We start from the raw sequence: 17,089 nt of genomic DNA, 5'->3' as shown, positions 1-17,089 counted from the left end.
ATCATTTTGTTATGTCTAAAAATATCAAATCATTATTATGTATACCTTAAACTAGTAAGATATTATGTGTTAATTATACTTCAACAACAAAAAAGATTAGATTTGTTGTATAGTGTACATAATAGGGAAAAAAAGTTAAAATTCTAAGAAAACACAATATCAGTGTACGCAACTAAAGGAAGGAACTCTAAGGAAAAAACACAAAGAGAAAAATAGGAAAATAGTGTCTCTAAAACCAAAGGAAGAGAGATATTTTGATAAGTGAATCAATGTCCAAGAGTGCAGTTGACATAGAGACAAAATGAAATAAGGATAAAGCATCTGTGGAGTTGGTCAATTAAGGCATGAGCAACATTGTCAAGTAATGGCTATGAAAAGATAGCAAGAAATAGAGTATGTAAAGGTAATGAAACTTAGAGGTTTCATTCTTTCTCCTACCCCCACCCACCATTCTCCTGATCTTCCTCCTCCTCTTTCACCTTTCACCTTCCTCCTTCCCCTTCTAATTTTGAAATTGAGGTAAGGTACACATGACTTTAATTTTTACAGATGGAACTCTAGAGTAGAAAAAGAGAGACTGCTGAGGAAATGAGGTCTCAAAATAATGGTGGAAGATTAGGTTCACAACATAAGTAGAGGTCTTCCCTGTGAACAGTAAAGGGGACACCTCTTTTTCAAGAAGTATAAGGATATAGATGAGGATGCCTTCAGGTTCCTAGTTATAGCAGAGCACAGGAGGGTTCCAGTTGGAATTATTTATCTTCAACATTTTCAAGGCATATTGAGAGTCACCATAGCATTAAGAGTTGATGCTAAATCTAGCTAAGGACTGAAGGATAATGCCAGAGTTGCGTTCTTTTTTTTTTTTTTTTAACTATAATCTTTTTTTTTCTCTCTTTTTTCTTTTTTTTATTAAATTAAAAAAAAATTTTTATAAACATATAATGTATTTTTATCCCCAGGGGTACAGGTCTGTGAATTGCCAGGTTTGCACACTTCACAGCACTCACCATAGCACATATCCTCTTCAATGTCCATAACCCCATCACCCCCTCCCTCCCCCCTCCCCTCACCAACCCTCAGTTTGTTTGGTGAGATTAAGAATCTCTTATGGTTTGTCTCCCTCCCAATCCCATCTTGTTTCACTTATTCTTTTCCTACCACCAACCCCCGCCATGTTGCATCTCCACTTCCTCATATCAGGGAGATCATATGATAGTTGTCTTTCTCCGATTGACTTATTTTGCTAAGCATAATACCCTCTAGTTCCATCCACATCATCACAAATGGCAAGATTTCATTTCTTTTGATGGCTGCATAGTATTCCATTCCACATCTTCTTTATCCATTCATCTGTTGATGGACATCTAGGTTCTTTCCATAGTTTGGCTATTGTGGACATTGCTGCTATAAACATTTGGGTGCACATGCCCCTTCATTTGTACACACTACATTTGTACATATGTGCGTACAAATTTAGTACACACTACACTTGTACAGAGTTGCATTCTTAAGAGTTTTTTTAATTGTATAGAGACTTTTATAATAAGCTGCTTATATTTATTTAGTTCAATCATCCCATAATTCTTTGTCATTTAAGAAAGTGTCTAGTAATGACCCCCCTTGATATTAGAGAGAAAGAAAAATGGAAAGAAAGATAAATATAATAGGGGGAGAGGGGGAAAGGACAAGGTAGATCATAAAGGGCTGTTAGAGACATTTGTTTCCAAAACAACTGCATCAATATCAATGACATAGTTCTTTCATTATGAAGTTTATTTCTATGTGTTTGGTAAGTATTAGTAGAGCAAATTTTTTATCCTTCATTTATTTCCTTTCATCTAAACTACAGGAGCAAAGCCTGTAATCATGAAGGAATTTTGATTTCTAATTGAATAAGAAATTCCTTCAAGGGAGAGAGGTGTGTGTCTTGCAGTTCTTATAATATTCTTATAAATTATGCACATAGAAGATCTTACATACATCTTACATAGGACCTGCAAAGAATCTAAGGGGAAAACAATGAAATAGTGACACAATCAGGGAAATTAAACAATCTTGACTGAAACTTGACTTGCAGTCAGACTGAAACTTAAAATCCTGGGTTAATTTTCACAGTGTCAATTTCTAAGACAATAAGAGAGTTCCTATCAATATACTCACAGGGCCAAATATTTTATGTAAAACTTGCAAAAGTCAGATATTTTAATTGCTCTTGGTTGAAACACTATCGCTTTCCTCTCTGACTTTCTCAAATCAGTTGGCATTGAAGTGGCCAGAGACATTTTTTAGGCTCCTGTTGAGAGTTGGTAATACTCAATTTTCACTGCCATTTATAACGACTATTTAGAAAGTTTCAACACAGTAATGAGAAGTTGCTAACTCCTTACTTGGGTACTTGTAAAAGATTTTTCTTTTATCATTTAAAAAATGATTATTGGGGCGCCTGTGTGGCTCAGTGGGTTAAGCCGCTGCCTTTGGCTCAGGTCATGATCTCGGGGTCCTGGGATCGAGTCCCGCATCGGGCTCTCTGCTCAGCGGGGAGCCTGCTTCCCTCTCTCTCTCTCTCTGCCTGCCTCTCCGACTACTTGTGATTTCTCTCTGTCAAATAAATAAATAAAATCTTTAAAAAAAAAAAGATTATTAACAACTACAAAGGCCCAATAGAAAATGAAGAATAATAGAAAACCCCAAACTGAAAATCCTAATTAAAATTTACATGAGAAATAAGGGAGAAAAGTCTATTTAAAATATTAAAGAGAAACGTAATGATACATGTTTAAGTTATATCATTTAGGGAAAGGAAAATACATGTGTAGAATAAAGTCTAAGGATTTATGTATCACATAGAAAGCTGAGATATCACATGTTAGATATCACACAGAAAGCTGAGCATTTAAAATGATGATATGCAGATGTCTGGGTGGCTCAGTCTGTTGAGTGTCCACCTCTTGATTTCGACTCAGGTCATGGTCTCAGGGTCATAAGTTGGAGCCCTGTGTGGGGCTCACACTGGGTGTGGAACTTACTTAAGATTTTCTCTCTTCCTCTCCCCCGCCCCGCCCGACTACCTCATGTGCTCACTTGAGCAATCTCTCTCTCATAATAAAATAAAATATAATAAAATAATGATATACAAAAGCACAATGGAAGAAAGCTGTCCAGAAAACTAAAATATAAATGAAAGCATGGACCAGATTTCTAGACAGATAGTAAAAACACTTATGTCTTTGCCTTGACTAAATAGTTAACATAGAAATTGTATATAACTTAGCATATGGGGGTGAAACAAAAACCTGGAAAGGAATAGAAATCATCTGGACTTCAAGTACATACTCTATGACACCAGGTTCTACAGACAAGGAGAAAGGTAGGCAAAGTTCATGGCAAGCTTTTAAATATAAAATGTAAGTCTGCTGGTGGAACAAGGTGCAAATGGATGCTTCTCAAATATGAAAGAATATGAAAATCATTAAAACACAAATTTTTGGTCTTTTCTCCAGAGATTCTAGATTCATAATTGTGGAGCAGAGTCCATGAATTTGCATTTCTCCCAAGATCCCAAATAATGCTAATGTTGCTTGTCTGCTCTGTGAACCATACTTTGAGTGGCACTGATTTAGACTTTAAATTTTATTCTAGAAGCTTAGATTGGCACTGCCAGCATAGATTGGATCCGTAATTAGATTTAGTCAATAGTAAAATAAAATTTGATGATACAGTGTATCTGATTTTCTTGTTGGCATTCAATAAAGGGAACAAAAGTGTTCAGTTGTAACACACATGTTAGGAAATTAGCGTCCTCATATAAAATTAGTATTATTTCTTGAATCCCTAGTATCAGTTTGGATTATTAGCCTTAAATATAAACACATACTTGGATCTAACACTTCTACTTCTGTGCAAGTTTCTTAGGAAATAATCAAACATGTGATCAGTAATATATACACGATTATTAATCCCAGGAGATTACTTAAGAACTAAAAATCCAAAATTTGCTGATCTAAATTCTGTGTAGTTTCTTTTCTGCTGAAAAAAGATTCCTTTGTGATTTCTTCTTTCTAGATGGAAGTTTATATTACTAACCTTATATTTCTGTTCTTCTAATATGTATATGAAATGTTATAAATTTTCCTCTAAACACATTTATTTTGCTGCCTCTCAAAAATTTTGAGAAGTTGTACTTTTATTTTCATTTAGTTCAAAATATTTTTAAGTTTCTCTTAAGACTTCTTTGACCCATGTGCTATTTAGAAGTGTGCTGTTTAATCTCTGAGTATTTGGGGGTTTTCTGGCTAGCTTTCTGTTATTGATTTCTAGCTTAATTCCATGGAGAGTAACTTTGTTTGACTTCTATTCTTTTACATTTCTATTCTTTTAATTTTTTCTATTTGTTTCTATTTTTAAAAATTATCTTTATTCTTATAAAATGTTTAAAGTTTTATGGCCCAGAATATGGTCTATCTTGGTGAATGTTCTGTATATGTTTGAAAAGATTGTATTCTGCTTTTGTGAGGTTAAGTATTCAATAAATATCAATTAGATCCACATGATTGATGGTACCGTTCAGTTAAAATTTATCCTTACTTATTTTCTGTCCGCTGCATACATCAATTACTGATGGAGATGTGTTGAAGTCTCCAACTCTAATAGTGGTTTACCTATTTTTCTTTGCAGTGCTATCAGTTTCTACCTCAGGTATTTTGACACTCTACTGCTTGGCATGCACATCTTAAGGACTGGTATGTCTTCTTGAGAAAAGACCCCCTTTTCATTCTTAGTCCCTTGTAAATTTCCAATGTAATATTTTCCAATTTTCTCTCCTCTCTATCGTATCAATTATACATTTTTCTTTTTTCCATTTTTGATGATTGTCCTATAGTTCACAGAACATATTTATATCAACCCAAGTCATTTTTCAAAAAACACTGTACTGTTGCATGAGTAGTACAAGTACTTTATAGCACAGTATCCTCAATTCCTCTTCCTGCTCTAATAACATTGCTGTAATTCATTCCACTCATCCATAAGCTAAATTCACTGAATACTTTGTTGCTATTATTATTTTAAGCAAACGGCTACTTGTTAAATCAATTAAGATAAATAATACAAGATTTTATTTTACCTTCATTTATTCCTTTTCCACCATTCTCTTTCTTCAAAGAAACGTCCAATTTCATTCTTATCTTTGCTCCACTATTCCCCTTCCCCCAGCTTTTTTCAAAACTTTTCTTGGGATTTTTCTGCCGTGTGAAATGTTTGCCTATGTGAGGATATTTTAGTATTTACCTCACTTGGTGTTTCTGAAGTTCTAAAATCTGTGATTTGGTGTCTGTCATTAGTTTTAGAAAATTCTTTGCCATTATTACTTCTAACATTTCCTTTGTTCCTTTCTTTCTTCTTCTGTAATTCTCATTTTACATCTTTTACCTTTTATAAATGTCCCACAGTTCCTGGATACTCTGTTCCATCTTTTTCATCTTTTTTTTTTCCCTGTATGCCTTTCTATTTTAGACATTTCTGTTGCCATCTCTCTAATCACTAAATTCTTTTCTCAACTGTGTCAGTTTCTTGATGAGCCCATCAAAGACATTTTTCATTTCTTGTACAGTCATTTTTATTTCTAGAATTTCCTTTTAATTCTACCTTTCTACTTATACTACCTATCTGCTTTTACATATCATCTACTTTTTCCATCATAACCTTTAGCATATTAATCATAGTTATTTTAGATTCCTATTATATAATTAATTTTAAGTCTTGTTCCCCTAGAAATTTCTGCAATAGCTGCCCTATCTGGATCTTGTTCTGATGTTTGATCTATCTCTTCAAACTATGTTTTTAAAATGTGGTTTTTGTCTCTTGCCACGAACTATGAATTTTTTGAAAGTTGGACATGATGAATGGGTAAAAGGAACTGAAGTAAATGAGCCTTTAGTATGAAATTTTGTGTTTATCTGGCTAGGGGCTAGACCATGTATACTATTATCTGTAACTGTACTGTCTGAAGGTAAAGTTTCCTCTGGTGCTCTTATTTTTGTCTCTTTGGATTTCTCTAGAGACTTCTTAAATAAGGTCTGAGATATGCAGTTCTTTTAGCTGTAATCCTCTGTAATTACGCTGGAGCACTATTGATGTGATTATAAGCTGTATTGGGAACAAAAGTGTTCCATAGTCCATCAAGTCTGAGTCTTTTAATGAGTCCATTCTGGTTAAGTCCTTGCTAAGAATACAATACTATGGACGCATTTCAAAATAGTTACTCTCCTCTCCTATTCCAGAAACGTGATTTTTTTTTTTTTTTAATTTTCACTGTGAGAACCTGATAAGATACCTGGAGATAAAACTCATGAAAATGAGTCCTCCTTCCTTCTCCTTGCCCCCATGATTGAATTTCCTTAGGGTTTTTAAACTCACGGTCTCTCTATATTGAGCAGCCAGCAATTTGTCAGTTACAGTTCTCCAGTACTGGTTTTAGCAGTGGTTCATGATTCTGGGCTTCTGTTTAGGTATCCACTTATGTATCTACAATTTTTGGAGTGGCTGTTTTCCCTATGACCTCAATTCTTTGCTCAGGCAATTGATTACACTCTCCTTTCCTCCTCTGGTATATTTATTAGTAAGTCCTATCAGGGTTTTCACATTTGATGTTCCCTGGAACACTTGTTTCCAGTTATTTCCGTGGCAGTCACATTTTCCATTACTTAGGTCTTTGTTCAAATGATAGCTTAATCATTTGTCATCATAGATTGAATACCATGAAGAAACCTCTTCATAGATTTCCTTCCCGACTACCTAATCCAAAATGGTCTTACCAATTCTGACCCATGCTATATCCATAGAACACAGAAGAGTAGTTTTTCAACAGATATTTTTGAGTAAAGGCATATTGTCTTTCAGAAAAAAATGTGTATCAAAAAATGTATGTCTGTAGCTGTCAAGTATCATCTGTATGTATATCCTATGTTTAAAATCTAAAAGCAGTTTATTTTTTTTTTTAAAGACTTTATTTATTTATTTGACAGACAGAGATCACAAGTGGGCAGAGAGGCAGGCAGAGAGAAAGGAAGGGTAGCAGGCTCCCCGCTGAGCAGAGAGCCCAGTGTGGGACTCGATCCCAGGACTCCAGGAGCATGGCCTAAGCTGAAAGCAGAGGCTTTAACCCGCTGAGCCACCCAGGTGCCCCTAAAAGCAGTTTCTTAAGTAAACTTTTCCATAAGGAAAGAGAAATACATCAAGATGATGTATTTTAAAGGTTCACTATAATGTTATTTTATTTACTATTTATGCATTTAAGGGCCATCTGTATTTTCACTATTTTCTAGAAATTAAACATACTTTTATTTCAGTAGATTTTTTGTTTCTACTTATAAGCTCTACACTCTGTTCCATGTGCTAAGGATCTAGTGGTGAGTAAAGCAGGCAAATTCCTCGGCTCTCTGGAAATCAGTAAGATAGGAGTAAAAAAAGAAGATTGTTGTGGTTTGGAAGCCAAGCGCAGAAAATGTATCCAAGGGGAGTGATCAACTGTGTGAAATTCCCTTGAAAGGTTAATTAATATGAGAACTGAGGACAGAAGATTGGATTTTGCTAATTGGAGGAATGATTTCAAGGTGTTAGAGTCCAGACTTTGAAGTGATATAAACCTAGACTTGAAAATTTCATGTACCTTTATTCAAATTGCTTGTGTTCTCTGAACCTAGAATTCTGAAGATGATAAAATAAAAAGTCATATTGCCTACCTCACTGGTTTCTTCAAAGAATTAAAGGCAATAATGAAGATGAAGAGTCTAATAAAGTAGCACATGTTAGGCCCTAGATAAGTGTTATCTCTTATGAGTTATTAAGTTAGAAATTAGATGAACTTTCAAAATTGAGGGTTTTTGTCTCTTTGTTTTAAATTGTAGTGATAAAACTGCGAGATCACTGACAATAAATTTTATTCTGTTAGTTGCTGTTCCAGTTAACCAACTGGAAGTCCGTTCCTTTGAAAAGATATTATATTTTTAAATTCCTGATAGAACTTTGGTCAGAGTATTTCAATGTTTGTACATTGAATTTATTTAAAATTTTGTATTCTGTATTGGCTCTCTTTAGTGTCAGTGCTTTGTACCCCACTGCCGACTCCTTTGCATCATGTTTTCCTTAATAACTAGTTTTTCAGAGAAAGATCAAAAGATTATTTCCTAAGTAAGCATATCAAACATAATGCTCAATTTCTAATTGTATATTTTGCTACCTCAAACTAGATTTAGATCTTTCAGATTTTGCCCAGTAACTATATGATTGATGCTCAAATATTTCATATCTTTTCAGCATAATTGCTGCAACCAACTGAATATTTAAAGGCCATTTTTGAAGTTCACTTACAGAAATACTTACTTAATGCATACATATTTGTAGAGGTGAAGAAATATCTGAAATTTGAAAAACAGTTACATACAAATTAAAGACAATTTTTCCTATGACTTTCCAGTGAACATTTTATCTATTCTTCTAAAAACACAACAAAACATCTAATTCCATGTAACTCTTTTATTTCTGAAAGAACTAAATTGTATAATATTTTACCATACATTATGCTAGGCACAGAGACATCGTCTGTTGAAAAGGGACTGTTTTGTTATGAACAGAGATAATAATAATAAAGACATTACTGAAACACCTATATTTCCTAGAATGAATTTTGATCTTTAGCCACAAAGTCCTGATAGCAGATGAAAATAGAAACAAAGATAAAACTATCTCTGTAACCCTGCTTTCTTCTCTTCCTGAAGGACAATGGCTCCTCCCAATGGAGAGACTTGCAACTGAAAATATGATAAGCTTCATTTTTATACTGGCTATAAGATGAAGAGCTATTGCTAAATTCAGCATAATGTTGGAAGTTAGGGAATATTCTACTGGGCTCATTTGATTGTTACATATTAATTACGTAAAGGAAGCAATGAATCCTCTTGGCCAACAATCTGAACATGTGCATTAAATGAAACAGAAAGCAAGATAGTATTTTTTGCCAAATTTGAATGTAGCATAATTTGAACTTAAAAACATCTAGGTTCATTAAAATTACCCACTGGCTTTTGTCACGGACAAAACAATTCTCCACAAATCAGGGGAAAATTAAAGTAAAAAGCACTTCCTTTTTCAATTTGGCAACATCTTGAATGTTTAGCAGTCTGTGAAGGATTGCTTTAGTTGAGAAATAGATGAGAAGATGATGCATGTGTGATTAAGAATCTTTTTCACACAAATAAGCAATTATTATGGACTTGGAAACTTTGTTAGTTTTTTGTTTGAGAAGCTTGTTAAGTCATAGTCATTTTTACTAACATCTGCTAGTTTCATTTATACTCCCCAAGGACATAGTTATAAGTAGAAATTTAAAGAATTGAGCAAGAAGCTTAAAAAACATTTTGAGTGTGACTCATTTTCCTTTAGGGAAACCTAAATTTTCTGAATTTTTAGAATGAGAATCACACATATTAAATATTATCCTGGTTTTTCACCAGTAATAAATGTCAGCTTTGTTGTTATTCTTCTTTGGTGTCTTGGTTCATGGTCTATTTCTATATTTGAAGAATAATCTTTTCTTCTACTTTCTTTAAATACTACCATATGCTATACATAGACTGAAGCAGAAATTATTTTCGATTTTGATTGATAGCTAGAAACAATTATTTTATGAGAAGGTTTCAAATCAATTCTTTAAGAATATGTCTCTTAAATTGCCTTTATTTTTATAGTGCAGCTTCCCTAATCCAATCTCTCCACCTCTCATTCAAATCTAGATAATTCAATAGACTCTTTATTGGTATACTTGCCTGTAGTACCTGTCACGAGAGCTATTTCAGAGTTATAGTATATTTACCCCTGTCATTATATTTACCCCTGAAGTTATCATTTAATATAAATAAGCTTCCTCCTTTATACTTACATTTTAAGTTCTAATTATATTAGAGACCTTTAAAATCCATGTTTTTTGCTAAGACCAGAGATTACATAATCAAATTAATTTGAATAATAATATTTACACTTATGATACATTTTTGTGTCAGAGTAAGAATTTAATTTATTCTCTCATCCAGCAACTATTATTAAAAGTATTACAATGGATTCACCAATATTGGGGGAAGGATGTCATTTTGAAGAAAAGATAAAATAGTTGCAAGCAATGAAGAAATAGGCAGTTGACCCTCATTACTTGTAAATTTCATTATTATGAATTCACTTACTCATTGAAATTTATTTGGCATCACAAAATCTATACTGATTGAGCATTCATAGTCATCCCACTCTTGGACATGCACATGCTCACTGTAGCAAAAATAAATAAATAAATAAATTGCGTCACCCGATGCACACATTCCCAGCTCAGATCAAATAAGGCATTGCTCTGACATCTTGTTTCAGCTTTCATAATGTAAAAAGTCGTCTTTTCATGCTCTATTTAGTGCCACATTTGTCACATTTATGTGCTTTCTCTTGGTGATTTCACTGTTTAAAATGGTTCTTAAGCTTAGTGTTGAACTATTGTCCATTGTACCTAAGCTCAAAAAGGCTATGATGTGCCATATGGAAAACATAGGTATATTAAATGAGTTTAATTCAGTCACAAGGTATAGTGCTGTTGGCCATGAGTTCAGTGTGAATGAATATGCAATATACATTAAATAAGATGTCTTGAAACAGAAACACACATAAAACAAGATTATCTATTGATCAGTTAAGGAAATGTTATGAACAGAGGCTCCCAGAAGCCTCACTTTCTATTTTATTTTTATGTCACCAAGAAACAAAGATTCATTGTTTGCAGTGACTTTATAGAACATAACTGCCACGAATAATGACAACTGACTATAAATTTCTTAGAGTGAAGTACATACCATAAGACTGCTGTGGTATTTAAAACAAGAAACAATTGTGGGTGTCTGGATGACTCAGTTAGTTAAGTGTCTGCCTCAGGCTCAGGTCACGATCCCAGGGTCCTGGGATGGAGCTCCACATTAGGCTCCTTGCTCAACATGCTCTATTTAGTGCCACATGGAGCCTGCTTCTCCCTCTCGCTCTGCTGCTCCCCCTGCTTGTATTCTTTCTCTGGCACATAAGTAAATAAATAAATAATCTTAAAAAATAAATAATTTCTGGGAAAGGTTCATAAAAGTATGTTCTTAAGGAAAGTAAGTTTTGAGGCTGATCTTGAAACTGTTGGATAGACAGAGTGAAGGGAATAGCAGAGGAAAAAGCAAAGAAGTGGGATTGGCCAAGATGTGCTAAATGTTGTTGGGTGGCTGGATCAGGATTCCAGGAATGTGGCTGGATGAGTGGAAGTACTAGAATCTAATGATAAAAGGCACTGAGTAGTGAGCTGAGAACCTTTCCTTTAACACGCAAAAGTTATCATGAGACCTAGGGTAAAAGAAAACTTGTTTAGAATTCTGATATATTTAGACTTATCTCTATACTATATAAAATGCTATCAATGGACTAACATGTCTGTGGCATCCATAACAAATCAGTTCGATATTTACCTCAGTAGTTTTTAGATCCAGATATAAATAAATTTCATAACTTGAACCTATACTCTGAATTAACTTTCTTTTCTAATGGATTAATATTTATTGATAAAGATTCTTAAAAATACAAGTTGCTTTCTCCACAGTACTTATCCAATAACAATATAAATACAGAATGAATATTAATATTAATCCTCCTCATTTTTTTTCTTTATCTGTTTTATTAATGATTTTTCTAAATTGTCTTTCAAGTCCATGCAGAATTGATATTTTGGAGGTTTTCTGGTTAACTTTTTTGAGAAGATTAAATATTTTTATTGCATTGCAGGAGAAACTAACCAAATTGCTTCAATTAAAAGTTAACATTTGCTACATTTTCTTCTGTTTTATTCTATTTGCATGTCTTAAATTAATTAATTCTTTAAAGATTTATATTATTAATTTAGAAAATAAGATGCAGAGAAGCCATATCTTAGGACAAGCTGTGTTTCTCTGTGATTCATTACTAAAAGTACCATCTGGAGACATGAAAAGAAAAATCTATTCCCTAAACTCCAATGAAAGCATGATTATCTACTCCATGTGAAGAGAGATTTGGGAGGCCTTTTCTAAATGTGCATTTCAAAGATTGAGGAATTGTCTATCCCACTGAAGAGCAGAAACAACACTGAGGGCATGGCAAAGTTAAATGAATTCCAATTACTAAAAGCAAACATATAAACATCTGTAATTCTAATGGCCATAATAAATCTTAGCTGTTGAAAAAAGAGAAAAGTTCTAGCTGGCTTGATAATTGGATCAATTTTTCACTTATGGGCTGTCAATTACTTGACATTTTAATGCATGCCAAATACAGCTAAAAGTATTTTAATTAGAATAACGTTGCAAAAACTAACCCTACAGCTTTAATTGTGGTTTTGAAGCACAAAATGCGCTTCTGAATACCTATTTACTGAGCAGAAGTTAATTAAAAGCATAGTTTTATATTGAACATGCACTGGGCAGAGCGAGGAAAATAATTGGCAATTAGGAATATGTAAGAGTCCACTCTATAAAGCTAAGCACACTTGCCACAAACTTGAAACAAGTTGAGAATTTCATTATTCTGAGTAGTATCAGAAGTTGTAACAATGACAACAGAAGTTTTCACTCTGATAACAAGTTATATTTCTATGATAATTTATTATTTTCAAGGTACCAGAGCATAAATGATTTTATTTGGTTATATGAAATGCTGAGGTTGTTTTGAGGGTCTCGACAAATAACATCTCCCTTTTTTAATTTGAGTTATGAACCAATTGAGTACTAACTCACACCAAAGGTAAACGAAACATCTCCTCTATGTGTAATAAAACTAGTATGAAGACATAGTGTGAAGCTCAAATGGGACCACTCAATTCCTATGGCTGGGCATAGAACAACCAAATGACACACTGCTTTGTTCACCAGCACCCCCCCACCTCACCCCCTGGACTTTACAAAACTGGAAGAACTTCCTTTCCCAGGACTTGGAAGGTAGAACCTTAAGCTTGTATATAGTGTGGTGGTGGCTCTTTTAGCAAAGGCTCAATAAAGAAAGAGTGCATTTCCAGAGAACATTTTGCCCAAACAACAAGTGCTTCAGTCATTGTTCAGCAACCCCACACTGATCCAGAGCAGAAAAGAAAGGATAAAATGGCTCCCATTTAGAGCCATTTCTAGCTTACCCTCACTCAATCAAGAATCATGAATTAATGACAATTAACCAGCATCAAGGAAGCCGATTCTACTGGTGAAAGAAATAAGGGCAGGGAAGAGGCTAGGGATATTTAGAGGAAAATAGCTTTTGCATGGGAACCAGATCAATGGGAAAGAGGACTCTCCTAATGTAAAGCATCTATGAAAGTTAGTCTTTGAGAGATAAAGAATTCATGTTCCACAAGTGGCATAATTAAGATCAGAACTGAACTGCTGAATTATAAGTCTAATACTCTACTGTATGTTGCTGCATCTTTGTCTTATGCCTATATTCTTTATTATTTTGTTTTGTTTTGTTTTGTTTCAGCTTTGGCCATTGGAAACCTTTTCAGTTGGCTCCTATGACCTTTTGACATAGCCCATCACCATCATTGTGGATTTTTTTTTTCTTTAAATCATTTCTTAGCTTCATGCCCCTACCAGATGCTCTAGGCTCTGTAACTTAACCAGGATAGAGTTATCCTTACTATCTTCAACAATGAATCAAGTATCTAAATTGCTTTTTAAACTATTTGTGTATGACCAGAGGTATTTTAGTACTTAGGTTATGTATCGACATTTCTTACACTCTGATAATTAACTGTTTAACATCAATTTTATTCAGCTGATTTGTGATCGCCTACACTAACCCTGAAATTGTTATTTGCACAAGAGCACATTAACGCAAACATATACATCCAGTTGATTATTTAAAGACTTCATTTATTTATTTGACACAGAGAGGCAGAGAGGCAGGCAGAAAGAGAGGGGGAAGTAGGCTCCCCACTGAGCAGAGAGCAAGCCTGGGCTTGAGGACCCTGAGATCACCACCCAAGCCAAAGGCAGAGGCTCAACCCATTGAGTCACCCCCTCAGTTGATTATTTAAATCCTCAGGACAACAAAAGGACTTGAATAGGCATTTTTCCAATGAAGATACATGACAACAGATACATAAAAAAGCACTCAACATAACTAACCATCAGAGAAATGCAAATCAAAACCACAATGATATATCACCTCCCAGCTGTTGAAATGGCTATTATAAAACAAACAAACAGGAGAGAAAAAATGCTGGCTAGGACGTGGAGTAAAAGGAAACTTTCTGCGCTGCTGGTAATACTGTAAATTTGTTCAGCTACTACGGGTAATAATATGGAGTTCCTCGAAAGTTAAAAATAGAACCACCAAGTGATCCAGTAATCTCACTTTTGGGTATATATTGAGAGAAAATGGAATCACTATCTTGAAGAGATGTCTGCACTCCCATGTTCATTACAGCATTATTCACAATAGCCAGGACATGGAAACAACCTAACTGTCTGTCAGTGGAATAATGGATAAAGAAAATGTGATATATAGATACACATAGATCTAAAAAATGAAGTATTATTCAGTTACAAGAAAAAAGGGAAATCCTGCCAATTGTGACAGCTTGGATGAAACTTGAGGGCATTATGCTAAGTGAAATGTCAGACAGAGAAAGACAAGTACTGTATGATCTCACTTAGATGTAGTCTGAACTCAGAAACTGAGAACAGACTGATCGTTGCAATGACTGGAAGGTGAAGGAAATGGGGAGATGTTGATCAAAGGGCACAAACTTTCAGCAGTAAGATATAAGTCCTAAGGATCCAATGTATAGCATGTTGACTGTCATTCACCATACTGTATCATATACTTGAAATTTGCTAAGAGAGTCCATCTGAAATGTTCTCAAGACACACACACAAAGGGGGGGGGGTACCTGGGTGGCTCAGTGGGTTAAGCTGCTGCCTTCGGCTCAGGTCATGATCTCAGAGTCCTGGGATAGAGCCCTGCATCGGGCTCTCTGCTCAGCAGGGAACCTACTTCCTCCTCTCTCTCTGCCTGCCTCTCTACCTGCTTGTGATCTCTCTCTGTCAAATAAAAAATAAAATCTTTAAAAAAAAAAAAAAGACACACACACAAAAGTAATTGTGTGAGGTGATAGTTGTGTTAACTAACCTTACTGTGGCAATCATTTCCTAATACATAAATATATCAAACACACAACGTGATGATTGGAAACAACTTACACAATGCTTCTTACCAATATTATCTCAATAAAAATGGGAAAATCCTCAAGACATAAGATATAAGACATGATAGTGTTTAGGGTGGGAGACAGTAGGGGAAGGAAGGAAATCCATGTTCTAAGAGAAGGGGCCTAGGGAGCAATCATGAGGACACATGGCACTTTGATTGGAAGCTTTTAGGTCCTGTTTCTGCAAAGCTTATTTCTTCAAGTGTGAAGTCATTTTCCTGGAACTATTTGTATCAGAACTAATACAGACTTAGGCAGGAGACATTTGAATTAGAACCCAACATTCTCACTTGTTATGAAGTCTGATGTTATGCCTCTCACTGTGACTCCTGTGTTGATGTCCAGCCAAGTCTTAGTCATTGCCTCATAGACTTCTGGTACAAAGAAACTTGCCCTCCCTCTCTATCTTAACAACATGATACGGGTACAGTTCCTCCTACACCTGCACAGCAACTTACTCTTATCATTGACAATCTCCTTGCCTTGAAACCCCTTAACTGGGACTCTGATTGCCATTGAGGGAAATGTTACCTGACTCTAAATTCACTGCATTGGTTGTCCAGTTCCCTCTATTAAGATTCTTCAAGCTAGGGTGCCTGGGTGGCTCAGTGTGTTAAGCCTCTGCCTTCGGCTCAGGTCATGATCCCAGTGTCCTGGGATCGAGCCCCGCATCGGGCTCTCTGCTCAGCAGGAGCCTGCTTCCCTTCCTCTCTCTGCCTGTATCTCTGCCTACTTGTGATCTTTCTCTCTGTGTCAAATAAATAAATAAATAAATAATCTTTAAAAAAAAAAAAAAGCTTCTTCAAGCTAGCTATCTGCCAATTTATTGTCATGTACTTTGGAAAACTTGTGTTGCTGAAAAATATGCTCTCTTTCCTTCTTCCCCCAGATCACATGGAAGGTATTGGTTTATTAAGCTTAAAGCAGACATTTTAACTTTAATAGATGATTCCAAAATTCTGAAAAGTCTTCAAATAACAGTGGGTGCATGGAGGGTAGAATCCATTTCTGAATCCCCTTTTTAAATCACAGCTCTTGTCCTCGCGTGTAATTCTGCAAACCTGGCATTCTATTACACACACCTATTTGCTACTCTCAGTCGACATGATCTGGTGAAATAGAACCTCTTATGCCCAGAGGTTGACCTTGATTTATCTCTATGTGAATGAGTACATCCTATTTCTGGCTAGCGATTGTATTTCAGAGATATGGATATGGGAAAAATAAAGAAATAGGATGTGATGATCTCTTTCCTGGAAAATTTCAGAAAAATGAAACACCAGCATTTGATTAGATGGTAGGTAGATAAAAGGCTTGTTTCTACAGCAAAAAATGTAGCCAATACAAAGTAAGCAAAACTACAAGAGTATGAGGAAGAAACTGGATGCTGAAGAAATCTTTGGAGCCCCCCAATCCAACTGTACTTGAAGCTAGCTCTACTCCCTGAACTTTTAAATGCATGAGCTCATAAAATTATTTTTGCCAGTCTCTGATATCTGGTAAAGCAGGCAAAATAGTGTGAAAGTTATTGGAACTGAAATAAGATAAACCTGGATCTAATTTTGCTGTTATCAAGTTATATGAGTTTACTCCAGTTGCCTAACCTTTGCAAGTGTAAAATAAATACCCAGCTTACTCAAGATTTTACCTCACCTAATCATTAGTATTCTTGCACTGATGTTGTTTAAGACAGTTTGGTTATTATATTGATAGTCTTTTAAGAGACAATTTAAAAATAGGTAATTGAATAATTGATTTAGACTAGTGACAATTTGAAGCTTTACTAAATTTTTA

Source organism: Mustela erminea, chromosome 6 (assembly GCF_009829155.1).
Source record: "Mustela erminea isolate mMusErm1 chromosome 6, mMusErm1.Pri, whole genome shotgun sequence".
Taxonomy (NCBI): Eukaryota; Metazoa; Chordata; class Mammalia; order Carnivora; family Mustelidae; genus Mustela; species Mustela erminea.
This window is presented reverse-complemented; position numbering follows the sequence as displayed.